The 19,823-nt window shown below is 45.7% G+C and overlaps 1 pseudogene; it reads right to left on the bottom strand.

Moving 5' to 3' along the window:
- Nucleotides 1-19,588, bottom strand: part of LOC135524459 (solute carrier family 66 member 2-like) — a 113,117-nt pseudogene extending 93,529 nt beyond the window's left edge.
- Nucleotides 19,589-19,823: the final 235 nt, after the last annotated feature.

Here is a 19,823-nt window from a genome sequence, read left to right as displayed (position 1 = left end):
GTATCATCTCCTCCTTAAAGTCCTGATACTGGTTAATACACTCAGCCCTCGCCTCCCAGATTGCCGTGCCCCACTCACGCGCCCGTCCGGTAAGGAGAGAAATGACGTAGGCGATGCGGGCTGCGCTCCTGGAGTAAGTGTTGGGCTGGAGAGAGAACACCACATCACACTGAGTGAGGAATGAGCGGCACTCAGTGGGCTCCCCAGAGTAACACGGCGGGTTGTTGATCCTGGGCTCCGGAGACTCGGAAACCCTGGAAGTGGGCGGTGGATCGAGGTGGAGTTGGTGAACCTGTCTTGTGAGGTCGGAGACTTGGACGGCCAGGGTCTCAACGGCATGTCGAGCAGCAGACAATTCCTCCTCGTGTCTGCCTAGCATCGCTCCCTGGATCTCGACGGCGGAGTGAAAAGGGTCCGGAGCCGCTGGGTCCATTCTTGGTCTGATTCTTCTGTTATGTACTTGAGTGAAGACCCAAAAGCGGTTTTAACAGAAAACAGAGTTCTTTAATGAAAAACAGGAAAGGCATAAATCCTCTTCCAACGTAGTCAATGGAACAAAAGAACGTAGTATAATGCAGGATGCACCTGCCAGGCAGACTCCGACAGGATAGGACAAGGTGGAAGCAAACGGGACGACAGCTTGCTTCTGGCATCAAAAACACAAACAAGAATCAGACACTGAAAGTAGCAGGAACAGAGAGAGAAATAGAGACCTAATCAGAGGGGAAGAGAGAACAGGTGGGAAAGAGTGGATGAGCTAGTTAGGGGAGATGTAGAACAGCTGAAGAATGAGAGACAGAGAAGGTAACCTAAAAAGACCAGCAGAGAGAGACAGAGTGAAGAGAAAGGACAGGAACAGACATAACAAGACATGACAGTACCCCCACTCACCGAGCGCCTCCTGGCGCACTCGAGGAGGAAACCTGGCGGCAACGGAGGAAATCATCGATCAGCGAACGGTCCAGCACGTCCCGAGAGGGAACCCAACTCCTCTCCTCAGGACCGTACCCCTCCCAATCCACTAGGTACTGATGACCACGGCCCCGAGGGCGCATGTCCAAAATCTTACGAACCCTGTAGATGGGTGCGCCCTCGACAAGGATGGGGGGGGGAGGGACGAGCGGGGGCGCGAAGAACGGGCTTAACACAGGAGACATGGAAGACCGGGTGAACGCGACGAAGATAGCGCGGGAGAAGAAGTCGCACTGCGACAGGATTAATGACCTGGGAAATACGGAACGGACCAATGAACCGCGGGGCCAACTTGCGAGAAGCTGTCTTAAGGGGAAGGTTCTGAGTGGAGAGCCATACTCTCTGACCGCAACAATATCTAGGACTCTTGGTCCTACGCTTATTAGCGGCCCTCACAGTCTGCGCCCTATTACGGCAAAGTGCCGACCTGACCCCCTTCCAGGTGCGCTCGCAACGCTGGACAAAAGCCTGAGCGGAGGGGACGCAGGACTCGGCGAGCTGAGATGAGAACAGCGGAGGCTGGTACCCGAGGCTACTCTGAAAAGGAGATAGACCGGTAGCAGACGAGGGAAGCGAGTTGTGGGCGTACTCTGCCCAGGGGAGCTGTTCTGACCAAGACGCAGGGTTACGAAAAGAAAGACTGCGTAAAATGCGACCAACAGTCTGATTGGCCCGTTCGGCTTGCCGTTAGACTGGGGATGAAAGCCGGACGAGAGACTGACGGAAGCCCCAATCAAACGGCAAAACTCCCTCCAAAATTGAGACGTGAACTGCGGGCCTCTGTCGGAAACGACGTCAGACGGAAGGCCATGAATTCGGAAAACATTCTCGATAATGATCTGAGCCGTCTCCTTAGCAGAAGGGAGCTTAGCGAGAGGAATGAAATGAGCCGCCTTAGAGAATCTATCGACAACCGTAAGAATAACTGTCTTCCCCGCTGATGAAGGCAGTCCGGTGATGAAATCTAAAGCGATGTGAGACCACGGTCGAGAGGGAATGGGAAGCGGTCTGAGACGGCCGGCAGGAGGAGAGTTCCCAGATTTAGTCTGCGCGCAGACCGAACAAGCGGCGACAAATCGACGCGCGTCACGTTCCCGAGTGGGCCACCAGAAACGCTGGCGAATGGAAGCGAGCGTACCCCGAACGCCGGGGTGGCCGGCTAACTTGGCAGAGTGGGCCCACTGAAGAACGGCCGGACGAGTAGGAACGGGAACGAACAGAAGGTTCCTAGGACAAGCTCGCGGCGACGGAGTGTGAGCGAGTGCTTGCTTTACCTGCCTCTCAATTCCCCAGACAGTCAACCCGACAACACGCCCTTCAGGGAGAATCCCCTCGGGGTCGGTGGAGACCTCAGAAGAACTGAAGAGACGAGATAAAGCATTAGGCTTGGTGTTTTTGAGCCCGGACGATAAGAAATAACAAACTCGAAACGAGCGAAAAACAGAGCCCAACGAGCCTGACGCGCATTAAGTCGTTTGGCTGAACGGATGTACTCAAGGTTCCTATGGTCAGTCCAAACGACAAAAGGAACGGTCGCCCCCTCCAACCACTGTCGCCATTCGCCTAGGGCTAGCGGATGGCGAGCAGTTCGCGATTACCAACATCATAGTTACGTTCTGACGGCGATAAGTGATGAGAGAAAAACGCGCAAGGATGGACCTTGCCGTCAGAGAGAGAGCGCTGAGAAAGAATGGCTCCCACGCCCACCTCTGACGCGTCAACCTCAACAACAAACTGACTAGAGATGTCAGGTGTAACAAGAATAGGTGCGGATGTAAAACGATTCTTAAGAAGATCAAAAGCTCCCTGGGCGGAAACGGACCACTTAAAGCACGTCTTAACAGAAGTAAGGGCTGTGAGGGGAGCTGCCACCTGACCGAAATTACGGATGAAACGACGATAGAAATTAGCGAAGCCCAGAAAGCGCTGCAGCTCGACGCGTGACTTAGGAACGGGCCAATCAATGACAGCCTGGACCTTAGCGGGATCCATCTTAATGCCCTCAGCGGAAATAACGGAACCGAGAAAAGGGACAGAGGCGGCATGAAAAGTGCACTTCTCAGCCTTCACATAAAGACAGTTCTCCAAAAGGCGCTGGAGGACGCGTCGCACGTGCTGAACATGAATCGAGAGAGACGGTGAAAAAATCAGGATATCGTCCATGTAAACGAAAACAAAAATGTTCAGCATGTCTCTCAGGACGTCGTTAACTAGTGCCTGAAAGACAGCTGGAGCGTTAACGAGGCCGAAAGGAAGAACCCGGTATTCAAAGTGCCCTAACGGAGTGTTAAACGCCGTCTTCCACTCGTCCCCCTCCCTGATGCGCACGAGATGGTAGGCGTTACGAAGGTCCAATTTGGTGAAAAACCTGGCTCCCTGCAGGATCTCGAAGGCTGAAGACATAAGAGGAAGCGGATAACGATTCTTAACTGTTATGTCATTCAGCCCTCGATAATCCACGCATGGGCGCAGGGACCCGTCCTTCTTCTGAACAAAAAAAAAACCCCGCTCCGGCGGGAGAGGAGGAGGAGACTATGGTACCGGCGTCGAGCGAAACCGACAAATAATCCTCGAGAGCCTTACGTTCGGGAGCCGACAGAGAGTATAATCTACCCCGGGGGAGTAGTTCCCGGAAGGAGATCAATACTACAGTCATAGGACCGGTGTGGAGGGAGAGAAGTGGCCTTGGAACGACTGAACACCGTGCGCAGATCGTGATACTCCTCCGGCACCCCTGTCAAATCGCCAGGCTCCTCCTGTGAAGAAGAGACAGAGGAAACAGGAGGGATAGCAGACATTAAACAGGTCACATGACAAGAAACATTCCAGGATAGGATAGTATTACTAGACCAATTAATAGAAGGGTTATGGCGCACTAGCCAGGGATGACCCAAAACAACAGGTGTAAAAGGTGAACGAAAAATTAGAAAAGAAATGGTTTCGCTATGATTACCAGAGACAGTGAGGGTTAAAGGCAGCGTCTCACGCTGAATCTTGGGGAGAGAACTACCATCTAAAGCGAACAAGGCCGTGGGCTCCCTAACTGTCTGAGAGGAATGTCATGTTCCCGAGCCCAGGTCTCGTCCATAAAACAGCCCTCCGCCCCAGAGTCTATCAAGGCACTGCAGGAAGCAGATGAACCGGGCCAGCGGAGATGGACCGGAAAGGTAGTGCGTGATCCAGAAGGAGAGGCCTGAGTAGTTGCGCTCACCAGTAGCCCTCCTCTTACTGATGAGCTCTGGCTTTTACTGGACATGAGGTGACAAAATGACCAGCGGAGCCGCAGTAGAGACAGAGGCGATTGGTGATTCTCCGTTCCTTCTCCTTGGCCGAGATGCGGATACCCCCCAGCTGCATAGGCTCAGCATCCGAGCCGGCGGAGGAGGGTGGCAGTGATGCGGCAGGTGGCAGTGATGTGGAGAGGGGAGCAACGGAGAACGCGAGCTCCTTTCCACGTGCTCGGCGACGAAGATCAAACCGTCGCTCTATGCGAATAGCGAGAGCTATTAAGGAGTCCAGACTGGAAGGAACCTCCCGGGAGAGGATCTCATCCTTAACCTCGACGAGGAGACCCTCCAGAAAACGAGCGAGCAAAGCCGGCTCGTTCCAGTCACTAGAGGCAGCGAGAGTGCGAAACTCAATAGAATAATCCGTTATGGATCGATTCCCCTGACATAGGGAAGACAGGGCCCTGGAAGCCTCCTCCCCAAAAACAGAACGGTCAAAAACCCGTATCATCTCCTCCTTAAAGTCCTGATACTGGTTAATACACTCAGCCCTCGCCTCCCAGATTGCCGTGCCCCACTCACGCGCCCGTCCGGTAAGGAGAGAAATGACGTAGGCGATGCGGGCTGCGCTCCTGGAGTAAGTGTTGGGCTGGAGAGAGAACACCACATCACACTGAGTGAGGAATGAGCGGCACTCAGTGGGCTCCCCAGAGTAACACGGCGGGTTGTTGATCCTGGGCTCCGGAGACTCGGAAACCCTGGAAGTGGGCGGTGGATCGAGGTGGAGTTGGTGAACCTGTCTTGTGAGGTCGGAGACTTGGACGGCCAGGGTCTCAACGGCATGTCGAGCAGCAGACAATTCCTCCTCGTGTCTGCCTAGCATCGCTCCCTGGATCTCGACGGCGGAGTGAAAAGGGTCCGGAGCCGCTGGGTCCATTCTTGGTCTGATTCTTCTGTTATGTACTTGAGTGAAGACCCAAAAGCGGTTTTAACAGAAAACAGAGTTCTTTAATGAAAAACAGGAAAGGCATAAATCCTCTTCCAACGTAGTCAATGGAACAAAAGAACGTAGTATAATGCAGGATGCACCTGCCAGGCAGACTCCGACAGGATAGGACAAGGTGGAAGCAAACGGGACGACAGCTTGCTTCTGGCATCAAAAACACAAACAAGAATCAGACACTGAAAGTAGCAGGAACAGAGAGAGAAATAGAGACCTAATCAGAGGGGGAAGAGAGAACAGGTGGGAAAGAGTGGATGAGCTAGTTAGGGGAGATGTAGAACAGCTGAAGAATGAGAGACAGAGAAGGTAACCTAAAAAGACCAGCAGAGAGAGACAGAGTGAAGAGAAAGGACAGGAACAGACATAACAAGACATGACAATAACTTAACCTTCATCTGTCTCGAGCCCGTTGGCAAGTTGAAGCAATGAGACAAGATTGTAATTGGATATCAAAAAATTGGGGATAAAAAGTGGTCAAAATACAAAATATATATATTAATAATAAGTCCACCAAAATGTATCTTTTTCACTCCTTTAGTATCCCCTTTTCACTGATTTGCCCGCCTGTCCTTCTGTCCTCTCTCCCTTAATAGGGGTTGATAGGGGGTTGATAGGTGCTTCCTTTCATGTCTAAATAGGTTTGTGAAGTTCTGCGCATTCTCCTTTCAGTCTTTGTCAGCTTTGGCATATATTATTCTTCATTTGATCTGAAACAACTTTCTGAGAGAGCAAAAAATCCATTGTTGCAACACAGGGGTCAGAGTTCAGCCAATTGATGCATTGAGAGAGAGAAAGAGAGACTGTATGCGTTGGATCATTATTGCCAATGTAGCTAATTAATAAGATCTTGTCAGAGTCAAAGGGCTGGAGGCACCAGACTACTACTGTCTAATCACACACTTACTGGGTAGCACAGCATGCAGCCACACAATAAATGAGGGGTATCAGCGCCAACGGGGAATCAGCCCCAAGGTTAGAGCAGCAGCACACTTTGTAATGGAAGACTGGCTTTACACTAAACCAGAGCTGGTTTCCCTTGGTGTGACATAAACTGGTGCTGTGTTTGGAAGGCAGAGTTTGGGGCTATGAGAACAGTGTGAGACAAGGTAGAGGAGACTGGAGCCTGCCTCTGGGAGAGCCCTGGGAACAAACAGGGCCGGAAAATCACAACCAGAACTCTGGAGGCTAAGAGTACACTCAACAACAAACACACAAAAACAGTCACCAGACATTTTACATGCACACACATACACAGACACAAAGGTGCGCCCACACACCCCTTCACTGTGTCACAGCTCTTTTGTCGGACTTATCACAGCTGTGCAACAGCACAGAATAACACTGCACGGGTTTTTATGTGCAATCTAATGAAATAGGGGAGATATTTGAATTTGCTTTTGATGGGTGCTGGTGTTGTCTTTAATGGGTCCATAGGATGAGAGAAGCAGTTCATAGTGCAAGGGGCCTGACACTGTGTGTGTGTGTGTGTGTGTGTGTGTGTGTGTGTGTGTGTGTGTGTGTGTGTGTGTGTGTGTGTGTGTGTGTGTGTGTGTGTGTGTGTGTGTGTGTGTGTGTGTGTGTGTGTGTGTGTGTGTGTGTGTGTGTGTGTGTGTGTGTGTGTGTATTTCTCTCTGTCTTCAAGATGGAGATGTGTCTATTTCCAGTCTCAGATCTGTGGAAAATGGGAGTGAGAGGAGGGGAGGAGAGGAGGAAGGGAGCAGAAGAGTGGAGAGCAGGGGAACGGAGAGGAGAGAGCAACGTGGTGCTGCAGGATTGGTCTCGGCAGGTGTCCAGGGGCTTCCCTGTGTGTGATGTGTGATGAGATTACTTTAATGAGGCAGCCAGAGAGGTGAGGGTTCAGCCTGTAGACATACACTAGGATCAGAACAGACCAGGGAAGCACTAGAAAATACTTCAAGAACCGATCAGAACCTGTGTCTTGGCCTCTGAACACCACATTATATTCTACATTCTTTGATAGACCGTGAAGTTTGGCTCAACACTGACCCTGGGTAAACTAATGTCAGCCATGCTTTGCCTCGTTCACTGTTTCAGATGGTAGAGGAATATGCCTTTCATGAACCATCATCAGCAACCGTCTGTCTGCCACACCATTAACTTGTCATCCTCTCACTCACAGGATGGAGAGAGCGGGAATGACAGAGGGGGGAGACAAAAGACTGGAGACAAGAGGGAAGGCAGGGGGAAATTAATAGGACAGTGGTGGAAAGACAAACATGGCTGCTAAGAGGGGATTGAGAAATACTGTTGTTAACAGGGAGATGATCTCTAGCTGTGTAGCCTATCAATAGTTTGGGAGAAAGCACAACACATATAGACCCTCTGTCTGTCTGCTCTGGATTGACACTACTGTTGGAGTGATGAGTGAACTAGTGATCAATGGTGTTGGTGGAATAGGTTATCTTTTCTCATCTTACACTGATGTGACCAGGGGGGAAGATGGACAGAACCAGAGCACTTAGGTCAAAGATGAATATATAAATCTATCTACAAATAACCAATGGTATTCATACAGGCCCACAGTGCAGCAACTGTCAATGTGTAGTGGGGACAGGAGCCACCATCATTTGGAATTCTACTCTGCACAATGTCAATTTGACATTTTTAAGAGTGCCACAATAATGTCCATTAAAAACATCCCCGCAAATTCATACAATATAATGCAAACAAAGCAGATACAGGCACACTTTTTCCACTCTATAACTCACAGGTCAGTCTGCTGGGTATCTGCTGTATTTCTTGAAATTTTAATAATTCATATGACCCCGTGGGAGTAGCCACTGTCAGTAGTCTGACTCAACCTTTCCTAGAAAAGGACTGAGCACTCTTCTTGTTTAAGAGGGCCAACACTTAACCAGAGACAGAGCTTATGCAAACTTTCCCATGGGGATGATTCTAAAACAAGCACAAAATCAGAGACATGGACAAACACAAAACATATCAATTTAGTTAACTTCAGCAAAACTAACTTCAGCAAAACTAAGGAAAACTGAAGTGTTGGCTACTGTGTCAATTTTGCTTATGTCACCAACTGTACTCTACTCACTCATATACACCTGCCTAGCTTCATTTGACTTGTTAATTGGATGTCTGTTATCTAGGCTTCAATTAAAGTGTACACATCTATATGTAAATGCAGGGGAGTAATAAACTCTGTGCTGAGAGCGGTCACACCTGATTCGTCTCGCTGCAATGCTGTACGCTGCAGATAACGCTGCCTGAGCGACAGACAGACTGGCAGTCACATCCCACATTGCAGTAGACACCCTACACTGACTCAGCACAATGAAACCCACCCAAAAAACACACACAGACCACTCTACCAAGGCACCTGGCATAGGTACTCTCTGTACACTGTCACATCACTAAACAAGGAAGTCTACCTCTGGGTCAACAACACATCAGTCCATTCCCTTCACTTCACTTTCAACACAGGTAGTGTATGATAAAGAGATATGAACAGACAGGGTCCAGTTATGACCAGTAGAGGGCTCTGTTGTTTCATTAGAACAACATACTATACATGAGACTCAATTATTAAACAATTATACATGACCTTCACCCACATTTGTGTGTTGCAGAAGTATTTGTAATGAGGTGTGATATGTGCTGTTGAACGACTATAGCAGATACAAGGCACATTGGTGCACATTGATTTCTCTATTCTTGAGGTTGGAAGGGAGGCTCTTATTTAATGCTACACCAGGACAGAGACACAACTTATGCACTAACAATTAAGCAAATAAAATGCTTAGGATGGGTGAGGTTAACATACAACACATTGTTCAAAAGAGTTGTCACTGTAGCTTAGCCAAGGCCAACACTGGCTTTAACAGCAGTATAGAGCAATACAATATCCAACATCTGCTAAGCCTTACAGGAACTCTGAGCCACAAGGTCTTCACCCGAGGAACATACCTGGGGCCTCATCTACAAACGCTGTGTATGCACAAAAGATGCGCCAAATTATGCGTGCACCAGTTTTCACGGAACAGTTGGCCTTTATAAAAACTGGACGTGAGAATGTGCTTATCATCCAACAATTTGTAACTTATTGTGTACATAATGTTGCTGCTACCGTCTATTACGACCAAAAATAACTTCTGGACATCAGAAAAGCAACTACTCACCGCGAACTGGAAGAAGATTTTTCCTTTAACGAGTCTGACGAGTAGGATATTCTGCTTTCCCGGGAACAGGCCCAAATCCCCATCATTTGCATGAAGAAAAGGCGGAGGAAAAGAGGGAGCAGTTTGGGCTGCCTTGTGAGAATCCGTGGGCGAGCGAGTAAAATCCCACTGCCATACGTCCTACCGTCTAACATGCAGTCGTTGGAAAATAAAATTGATGACCTACGATTACGATTATCCTACAAACGGGACATTAAAAACTAAACTATAATATCTTATGTTTCACAGAGTCGTGGCTGAACTGCCACACTGATAATATAGAGCTGGCGGAATTTTCCATGCACTGGCAGAACAGAGAAGCTAAAACGAGGGGTGGGGGTGTGTGTCTATTTGTCAATAACAGCTGGTGCGCGATGTCTAATATTAAAGAGGTCTCGAGGTATTGCTCGCCTGAGGTAGAGTACCTAATGATAATCTGTAGACCACACTATCTACCAAGAGAGTTCTCAGCCATATTATTCGAAACCATGTTTTTACCACCACAGACCGATGCTGGCACTAAGACCACACTCAACCAACTCTATAAGGCCATAAGCAAGCAAGAAAATGCTCATCCAGGAGCGGCACTTCTATTGGCCGTGGACTTTAATGCAGGCAAACTTAAATCAGTTTTACCATATTTTTATCAGCATGTCACGTGGAACCAGAGGGGAAAACATTCTAGACCAACTTTAATCCACACCCAGAGATGCATACAAAGCTCTCCCCCGCCATCCATTCTATCCTCCTGATTCCTGCTTACAAGCAAAAACTAAAGCAGGAAGTACCAGTGACTCGCTTAATATGAAAGTGGTCAGATGACGCGGATGCTATGCTACAGGACTACAGTTTTGCTAGCACAAACTGGAATATGTCCCAGGATTCATATCATGGCATTGAGGAGTATACCACCTCAGGAGTATACCACCTTCATCAATAAGTGCATCAACAACGTCGCCCCCACAGTGACTGTACGTACATATCCCAACCAGAAGCCATGGATGACAGGCAACATCCACATTCAGCTAAAGGCTAGAGCTGCCGCTTTCAAGGAGCGGGACACTAATCAGGATGCTTATAAGAAATTGTGGTATGCCTTCAGACGAACCATCAAATAAGCAAAGCGTCAATACAGGATTAAGACTGAATCCTACTACAGCAGGCTCTGACGGATGTGGCAGGGCTTGAAAACTATTACAGTCTACAAAGGGAAACCCAGTCGTGAGCTGCCCAGTAACACGAGCCAACCAGACGAGCGAAATGCTTTTTATGCTTGCTTCGAGGCAAGCAACACTGAAGCATGCATGAGAGCACCAGCTGTTCCGGATGACTGTGTGATAACGCTCTCGGTAGCCAATATGAGTAAGACCTTTAAACAGGTCAACAATTAAAAAGCCGCGGGGCCAGACGGATTACCAGGACGTGTACTCAAAGCATATGCGGACCAACTGGCAAGTGTCTTCACTGACATTTCAACTTCGCCCTGACCGAGTCAGTAATACCTACATGTTTCAAGCAGACCACCATAGTCTCTGTGCCCAAGGAAGCAAAGGTAACCTAACTAAATGATTTCCTCCCTGTAGCACTCACATCGGTAGCCATGAAGTGCTTTGAAAGGCTGGTAATGGCTCACAGCAACAGCATCCTCCAGGACATCCTAGAACCACTCCAATTCGCATACCGCCCCAACAGATCCACATATGACGCAATCCCAATCGCATTCCACACTGCCTTTTCCCACCTGGACAAAAGGAACACCTATGTGAGAATGCTGTTCATTGACTACAGATTCTACAAATAGCCACCCTTTACCTTGATGACAGCTTTGCCTACTCTTGGCATTTTCTCAACCAGCTGCATGAGGTAGTCACCTGGAATGCATTTCAATTAACAGGTGTGCCTCCTTAAAAGTTAATTTGGGGAATTTCTTTGAGCCAATCAGTTGTGTTGTGACAAGGTAGGGAGGTATACAGAAGATAGCCCTATTTGGTAAAAGACCAAGTCCATAATATGGCAAGAACAGCTAGAATTTGCAAAGAGAAATGACAGTCCATCATTACTTTATGACATGAAGGTCAGTCAATTTCAAGAGCTTTGAAAGTTTCTTCAAGTGCAGTTGTGCTATGATCAAACTGGCTCTCATGAGGACCGCCACAGGAAAGGAAGAGCCAGAGTTACCTTTGCTGCAGAGGATAAGTTCATTAGAGTTTCCAGCCTCAGACATTGCAGCCCTAATAAATGCTTCAAAGAGTTCAAGTAACAGACACATCTCAACATCAACTGTTCAGAGGAGACTGTGTGATTCAGGCTTTCATAGTTTGAATTGATGCAAAGAAACCACTACTAAAGGACACCAATACGAAGAAAAGGCTTGCTTGGGCCAAGAAACACAACCAATGGACATTAGACCGGTGGAAATGTGTCCTTTGGTGTGGAGTCCAAATTGGAGATTTCTAGTTCCTTACAGCCATGTCTTTGTGAGATGCGGTGTGGGTGAACGGATGATCTCTGCATGTGTTTTTCCCAACTTAAAGCATGGACGAGGAGGTGTTATGGTGTGGGGGGGCTTTGCTGGTGACACTGACTGTAATTTATTTAGAATTCAAGGCACACTTAACCAGCAAGGCTACCACAGCATTCTGCAGCGATACTCCTTCCCATCTGGTTTGGGCTTCGTGGGACTTGTTTTTCAACTGGACAATGACCCAACACACCTCCAGGCTGTGTAAGGGCTATTTTACCAAGAAGGAGAGTGATGGAGTGCTGCATCAAATGACCTGGCCTCCACAATCCCCCGATCTCAACCAACTTTAGATGGTTTGGGATGAGTCGGACTGCAGAGTGAAGGAAAAGCAGCCAACAAGTGCTAGGCATATGTGGGAACTCCTTCAAGAATTTTGGAAAATCATTCCAAGTGAAGCTGGTTGAGAGATTGCCAAGAGTGTGCCGATAGTGTAAATATAATAACAATATGCAAACATTTGCCATTAGTGATAAGAGCGGGAAAATAAATGTTTTTTATCATTGCATTCTAAAATAGAAATATGTATATATTTCTTATTATTTATTTCATTTCCATAATCATTGCACAATAAATCTCTCACCTTTTCTAACTGTGATGGTTTCATAGGCTACTTGTGTCGCGAAATAGCCTACAGGCCGACAACACGTTAGTATAGGCTACCATTTGTCCCATCTCTCATGGACCCATTAAACAGTAATAATTAGATAAGTCATTTAAAATATTTTGATCTATGTATTTTGGTCTTTCCGAAACTGTCAGATACAGCAAATGTCACTGCAAAAGGAAACATTCTGCCAACACGTCCAAAGAAATCTGATCAATTTTGCCAAGCATTGCTATTTCCTTTTGATACCGTCTTGGCCTAATACCAATACTTCCAATGTATACAGCAAATAAGGGCATTATTATCACTATAAAAGGTGAATGATGGGTGTTTTTCAGGCAGAGTTATAATGCTTGTTCACATGTGCACAGTTTTAGAAGTCTTATTTATAACAGGAAATATTATGAGGCCCATGAGCTTTCTGAGGTAAACGTTGAAGAGAATGTGAATCACCTTTTGCCACTCTAGACATGATGTTGACTTTCAATGACAATAGACCACATCACCCTTTCTTTTGGGCGAGGAGAAATGCTAATTTCATTCCATCTACTCCCCCTTCCATCAGAACAGTGAGCCTCACACTTCCTAGTTTGTCATTCCTGAAACATTTTCATGCTGCATGCTCTATGCAGCATGCAAAAACTAAGTTGATAAAAGGTCACAATAGCATACAGTGGGGCAAAAAAGTATTTAGTCAGTCACCAATTGTGCAAGTTCTCCCACTTAAAAAGATGAGAGAGGCCTGTAATTTTCATCATAGGTACACTTCAACTATGACAGACAAAATTAGAAGAAAAAAAATCCAGAAAATCACATTGTAGGATTTTTAATGAATTTATTGGCAAATTATAGTGGAAAATAAGTATTTGGTCAATAACAAAAGTTTCTCAATACTTTGTTATATACCCTTTGTTGGCAATGACAGAGGTCAAACGTTTTCTGTAAGTCTTCACAAGGTTTTCACACACTGTTGCTGGTATTTTGGCCCATTCTTCCATACAGATCTCCTCAAGAGCAGTGATGTTTTGGGGCTGTTGCTGGGCAACACGGACTTTCAACTCCCTCCAAAGATTTTCTATGGGGTTGAGATCTGGAGACTGGCTAGGCCACTCCAGGACCTTGAAATGCTTCTTACGAAGCCACTCCTTCATTGCCCGGGCGGTGTGTTTGGGATTATTGTCATGCTGAAAGACCCAGCCACATTTCATCTTCAATGCCCTTATTGACGGAAGGAGGTTTTCACTCAAAATCTCACGATACATGGCCCCATTCATTCTTTCCTTTACACGGATCAGTTGTCCTGGTCCCTTTGCAGAAAAACAGCCCCAAAGCATGATGTTTCCCCCATGCGTCACAGTAGGTATGGTGTTCTTTGGATGCAACTCAGCATTCTTTGTCCTCCAAACACAACGAGTTGAGTTTTTACCAAAAAGTTATATTTTGGTTTCATCTGACATTCTCCCAATCTTCTTCTGGATCATCCAAATGCTCTGTAGCAAACTTCAGACGGGCCTGGACATGTACTGGCATCTTTTTAAGAGGGAGAACTTGCACAATTGGTGGCTGACTAAATACTTTTTTTGCCCCACTGTATTTATGTATTTTAATCCCTCCCATATACTACCTACTGACCTCAGACAACCTCTACTAAAGGAAGCTAAATGTGGAAAGTGGAGGACAGAGGAGCCTCATAAAGAAGAAGTTACAGGTCTGTGAGAGCCAGAAATCTTGCTTGTTTCTAGGTGACCAAATACTTGTTTTCCACCATAAATTGCAAATAAATTCATTAAAAATCCTACAATGTGATTTTCTGGATTTTTGTCACATTTTATCTGTCATAGTTGAAGTGTATCTATGATGAAAATTACAGGCCTCTCTCATATTTTTAAGTGGGAGAACTTGCACAATTGGTGGCTGACTAAATACTTTTTTTGCCCCACTGTATCTATGTATTTTAATCCCTCCCCATATACTACCTACTGACCTCAGACAACCTCTACTAAAGGAAGCTAAATGTTATCCGAAAGCTGGTACTTGTCGGCATGTGTGTTTATGGTTGTGAATGTTTATTATTGTTTGTGCATGTATGTGTGGTTGTGAACATTTATTGTTGTTTGTTCGTGTGTGTGGTTGTGAATGTTTATTGTCGTTTGTGCATCTGTGTGTGCGGTTGTGAACGTTTATTGTTGTTTGTGCATGTGTGTGTGTGGTTGTGTTGTGTAAGTATGGGGTAGGGTTAGATGGGGACAGGTGCTGCTGTGCTGGTTGTCATAGAGCAGGATGTTTCAGAGGTAAGGACAGTAATGTAATGATTGGGGAGGAAGTTAGGGCTATTCTGAGCCTGGACCACCACACCCCTCCATTCCCTCTGAAATCAGACAGCTGACCTGGCCTTCAGCTGAAAGAAGAGGCCTGGAGTGACGATCTGTTGTCCTGTAGAGTCTGTGGCAGGGTGATTAAAACCTCTCTGGGATATCCTCGCCACAGCCAGTGAAAGTACAGGGTGCCAAATTCAAACAACAGAAATCTCATTTTAAAGATAAACTTCTTGTTAATCCAGTTAGTGTCTGATTTCAAAAAGGCTTCATGGCGAAAGCACACCTTGCGATTATGTTAGGACAGCGCCTAGTCAGAGAAAACCATACAGCCATTTTCCAAAGAAGGAGAGGTGTCACAAAAGACAGAAATAGCATTAAAATTAATCACTAACCTTTAATGATCTTCACCGGATGGCACTCCCAGGACTCCATGTTAGACAATAAATGTGTGTTTCTTTCGCTAAAGTTCATCTTTATGTGCAAAAACCTCATTTGAAATTGGTGCGTTATGTTCAGAAATGCATTGTCTCAAACAAACATCTGGTGAAAGTGCAGAGAGCCACATCAAATTACAAAAATACTCATCATAAACATTGATCTAAGATACAAGTGTTATACATACGATTATAGATAAACTCCTTAATGTAACCGCTGTGTCAGATTTAAAAAAAAAACTTTACGGGAAAAGCACACCATGCAATTATGTTAGGTCAGCGCCAAGCCACAGAAAAACATACAGCCATTTTCCAACTGAGGAGAGGTGTCACAAAACTCAGAAATAGCGTTATAAATATTCCTTTACCTTTGATGATCTTCATCGGAATGCACCCCCAGGAATCCCAGTTCCACAATACATTTTTGTTTTGTTCGATAAAGTCCATAATTTATGTCCAAATACCTCCTTTTTGTCCGCGCGTTTAGTCCAGTAATCCAAATGCGCGAGCACTAAATCCAAATTAAAAGTCAAAAAAGTTACATTACAGTTCGTAGAAACATGTCAAACGATGTATAGAATTAATCTTTAGGATGTTTTTATCATAAATCTTCAATAATGTTTCAACAGGACAATTCCTTTGTCTTTAGAAATGAAAGGGAACGCAGCTCTCTCTCACGGCCACGCACGTGATTTAGCTCATGGCATTCTGCCAGACACCTGGTTCAAACAGCTCTTCTTTGCTCCCCTTTCACAGTAGAAGCCTGAAACAAGGTTCTAAAGAATGTTGACATCTAGTGGAAGCCTTAGGAAGTGCAATATGACCCCATAGACATAGACACTGTATATTGAAAACCTACAAACCTCAGATTTCCCACTTCCTGGTTGGATTTTATTCTCAGGTGTTTGCTTGCCACATGAGTTCTGTTATACTCACATACATAATTCAAACAGTTTTAGAAACTTCAGAGTTTTTTCTATCCAAATCTACTAATTGTATGCATATTCTAGCTTTTGGGCCTGAGTAGCAGGCAGTTTACTCTGGGCACCTTATTCATCCAAGCTACTCAATACTGCCCCCCAGTCCCAAATAAGTTTTAAGGGCACTCAAAACAGTTCAGAGTTCTCTAATGGTTTGGTTGCTGAGCTCCTATAATACAGTACTGACAATCGATGTGAGTAAAGATGGACTGAGGACTCTGAGGACTCGTATCTATTCACTATTCAATCAACATGACAGATGCATTATTAGGGCCGAGGAATTAGAGATCTAATAACACACAACACACTCTTTGAATTAGCGTAATATTGCAAGATTTCATTTTGTTCCCAGTCAGACTAATGAAAAGCTGATTGTTGTTCTGTGAAAACACAATTATCCATAAACTCACTCACTCACTCACTCACTCACTCACTCACATAGAACAGACCCCCTGTCACTGGCCACATACACTCTCACCCTCAGAGCTGAAATAATCTCTTCTATGTGAAAGCCTAGGGACTATATCCATCCACCAATTCCCCGTTATTCTCACACACCAATCCCCATAATTACATCCACAAGATCATCACTCAACTCAAAGGACCTCAGGCGTAAACATAGTTTACCATCTGGCCTATAAAATCTACCAATCAAAACTACAAATGACATAAGACCGATAGAGAGCGAGAGTGAGTAAGAGAAAAAGACGGACAGAGAGAGGGAGAGGGAGCAAGATTCTAGAGTGATTATTCCTTCTCCTATGGCCCCCTCTTTTGGCAAGAGCTTAGAGTTGAAACTGAACACCACTACATAGGCTTATGTGTACAGTCAATGCCAAAAGTTGAGGACACAAATATTAATTTTCACAAAGTCTGCTGCCTCAGTTTGTATGATGGCAATTTGCATATACTCCAGAATGTTATGAAGAGTGATCAGATGAATTGCAATTAATTGCAAAGTCAGTCTTTGCCATGCAAATGAACTGAATCCCAAAAAATATTTCCACTGCATTTCAGCCCTGCCACAAAAGGACCAGCTGACATCATGTCAGTGATTCTCTCGTTAACACAGGTGTGAGTGTTGACGAGGAGAAGGCTGGAGATCACTCTGTCATGCTGACTGAGTTCAAATAACAGACTGGAAGCTTCAAAAGGAGGGTGGTGTTTGGATTCATTGTTCTTCCTCTGTCAACCATGGTTACCTGCAAGGATACACGTACCGTCATCATTGCTTTGACTCTTTGCAAAAGGGCTACACAAGCAAGGGTATTGCTGCCAGTAAGATTACACCTAAATCAACCATTTATCGGATCATCAAGAACTTCAAGGAGAGCGGTTCAATTGTTGTGAAGAAGGATTCAGGGCACCCAAGACAGTCCAGCAAGCGCCAGGACCATCTCCTAAAGTTAATTCAGCTGCGGGATCGGGGCACCACCAGTACAGAGCTTGCTCAGGAATGGCAGCAGGCAGGTGTGAGTGCATCTGCACGCACAGTGGGGCGAAGATTATTGGAGGATGGCCATGTGTCAAGTAGGGCAGCAAAGAAGCCAGTAAAAACATCAGGGACAGACTGATATTCTGCAAAGGGTACAGGGATTGGACTGCTGAGGACTGGGGTAAAGACATTTTCTCTGAAAATTGTTTGAGGCATTCGGAAAAAGCTTGTCCGGAGAAGACAAGGTGAGTGAGCGCTACCATCAGTCCTGTGTCATGCCAACAGTAAAACATCATGAGACCATTCATGTGTGGGGTTGCTTCTCAGCCAAGGGAGTGGGCTCACTCACAATTTTGCCTAAGAACACAGCCATGAATAAAGAATGGTACCAACACATCCTCCGAGAGCAACTTCTCCCAACCATCCAGGAACAGTTTGGTGAGGAACAATGCCTTTTCCAGCATGATGGAGCACCTTGCCATAAGGCAAAAGTGATAACTGAGTGGCTCGGGGAACAAAACATCAATATTTTGGGTCCATGGCCAGGAAACTCCCCAGACCTTAATCCCATTGAGGGCTTGTAGTCAATCCTCAAGAGGCAGGTGGACAAACAAAAACCCACAGATTCTGACAAACTCCAAACATTGATTACGCAGGAAAGACCTGCCATCAGTCAGGATGTGGCCCAGAAGTTAATTGACAGCATGCCAGGGCGGATTGCAGAGGTCTTGAAAAATAAGGGTCAACACTGCAAATATTGACTCTTTGCATCAACTTCATGGAATTGTCAATAAAAGCCTTTGACACTTATGAAATGCTTGTAATTATACTTCAGTATTCCATAGTAACATCTGACAAAAAATCTAGACACTGAAGCAGCAAATTTTGTGAAAATTAATATTTGTGTCATTCTCAAAACTTTTGGCCACAACTCTAGTATAATTGTGTGTTAATTTTTCAAATTTGATGAGTGGTCAAGTTAAGTACATGCATTAAATTTATTTACCTAGCAATAGAATATATTTTTCCCAGCAATAGACCAATTTGCCTGCGAGGTGTTTTTTGGTGTTGGGACCTAATTTAGTGTTGTTTAGCACTAGCTGTAATAATAATACATACATAATACAATTGAAATAGGGCTATTTGCCTGACGTGTTTATGGTTTGGTTGGCTTAACTGTGAAGTGGCGCTGTTTGGTGCTGACGCGGTTGGTGTGCTGGATGTTGCAGCAGAGATGGAGCATAGCCAGCATGGTAATGATCATCACTACACTCTGGAGGAGCAGAGTCAGTTCAAACTGCTTCCCCATCCTGTAGGTAGACAACATTACAGTGGTTAATCAAATCACAATGTCAGCGCAGACAATGCTTCTCACTTCCTCTAACCACTGCTCTATCCGTGTTTCAAGGAAACAAAACGAACCTGCACTGTTGTATGCTCACAAGTGAATTGCTTCATTAGGTCACCATGTGAGCATACTGTACAATCATTTATAGGTTTCTTCTGTTTACTTTGAACTGTTTTATCTACACAGCACCTGGCAGTTTCACTGGATGTGTACACTGTGCATATACCCACTGTAATCTGTCCCCAGTGAACCCTCTCTATCCTGGCCTCACCAGAAGAAGATGCGTAGGATGTTGGCGATGAGCAGAAGCAGACAGACGCGGGTGGAGAATCCCTCAGTGATGCTGCTCCCCTGGATCTCCTGGTACTGAGGAAGGAAGGGCAGGGTCCCTCCAAACACCATCACACAGGAGGCCAGCCACAGCAGGGTCCACGAGCCCTCCATGTCCTCCTCCAGGATGCCCACCTCAATGTCCATCTCTAGCTAGGGCCTTGCAGATGGCAGCCTGGTCTCACAGTCACGCCCAGCACAGTGGAGTGGACAAACAGACACTTCTGATCATGACTGGAAGCATAGAAAACAAATAACGAACTCTAACTGCCGCTCCCTCTCTCATGCTTTGTTAGAGGACTCACCATCATACTTACAAAAATAAAGATATCAACACATGCAATACTAAAACTATCTATCAGTTATCACTGTAACGTAACAACAATTCGTAAAGCATGAGTCACCTTGCCACCGACGCCCATTTTATCACACCCCTATCTGAATTAAGGATATCCAAA

Source organism: Oncorhynchus masou, chromosome 31 (genome assembly GCF_036934945.1).
Source record: "Oncorhynchus masou masou isolate Uvic2021 chromosome 31, UVic_Omas_1.1, whole genome shotgun sequence".
Classification (NCBI taxonomy): domain Eukaryota; kingdom Metazoa; phylum Chordata; class Actinopteri; order Salmoniformes; family Salmonidae; genus Oncorhynchus; species Oncorhynchus masou.
Note: the sequence above shows the minus strand (reverse complement) of the source record. Positions and strands in the feature narration are given on the sequence as shown.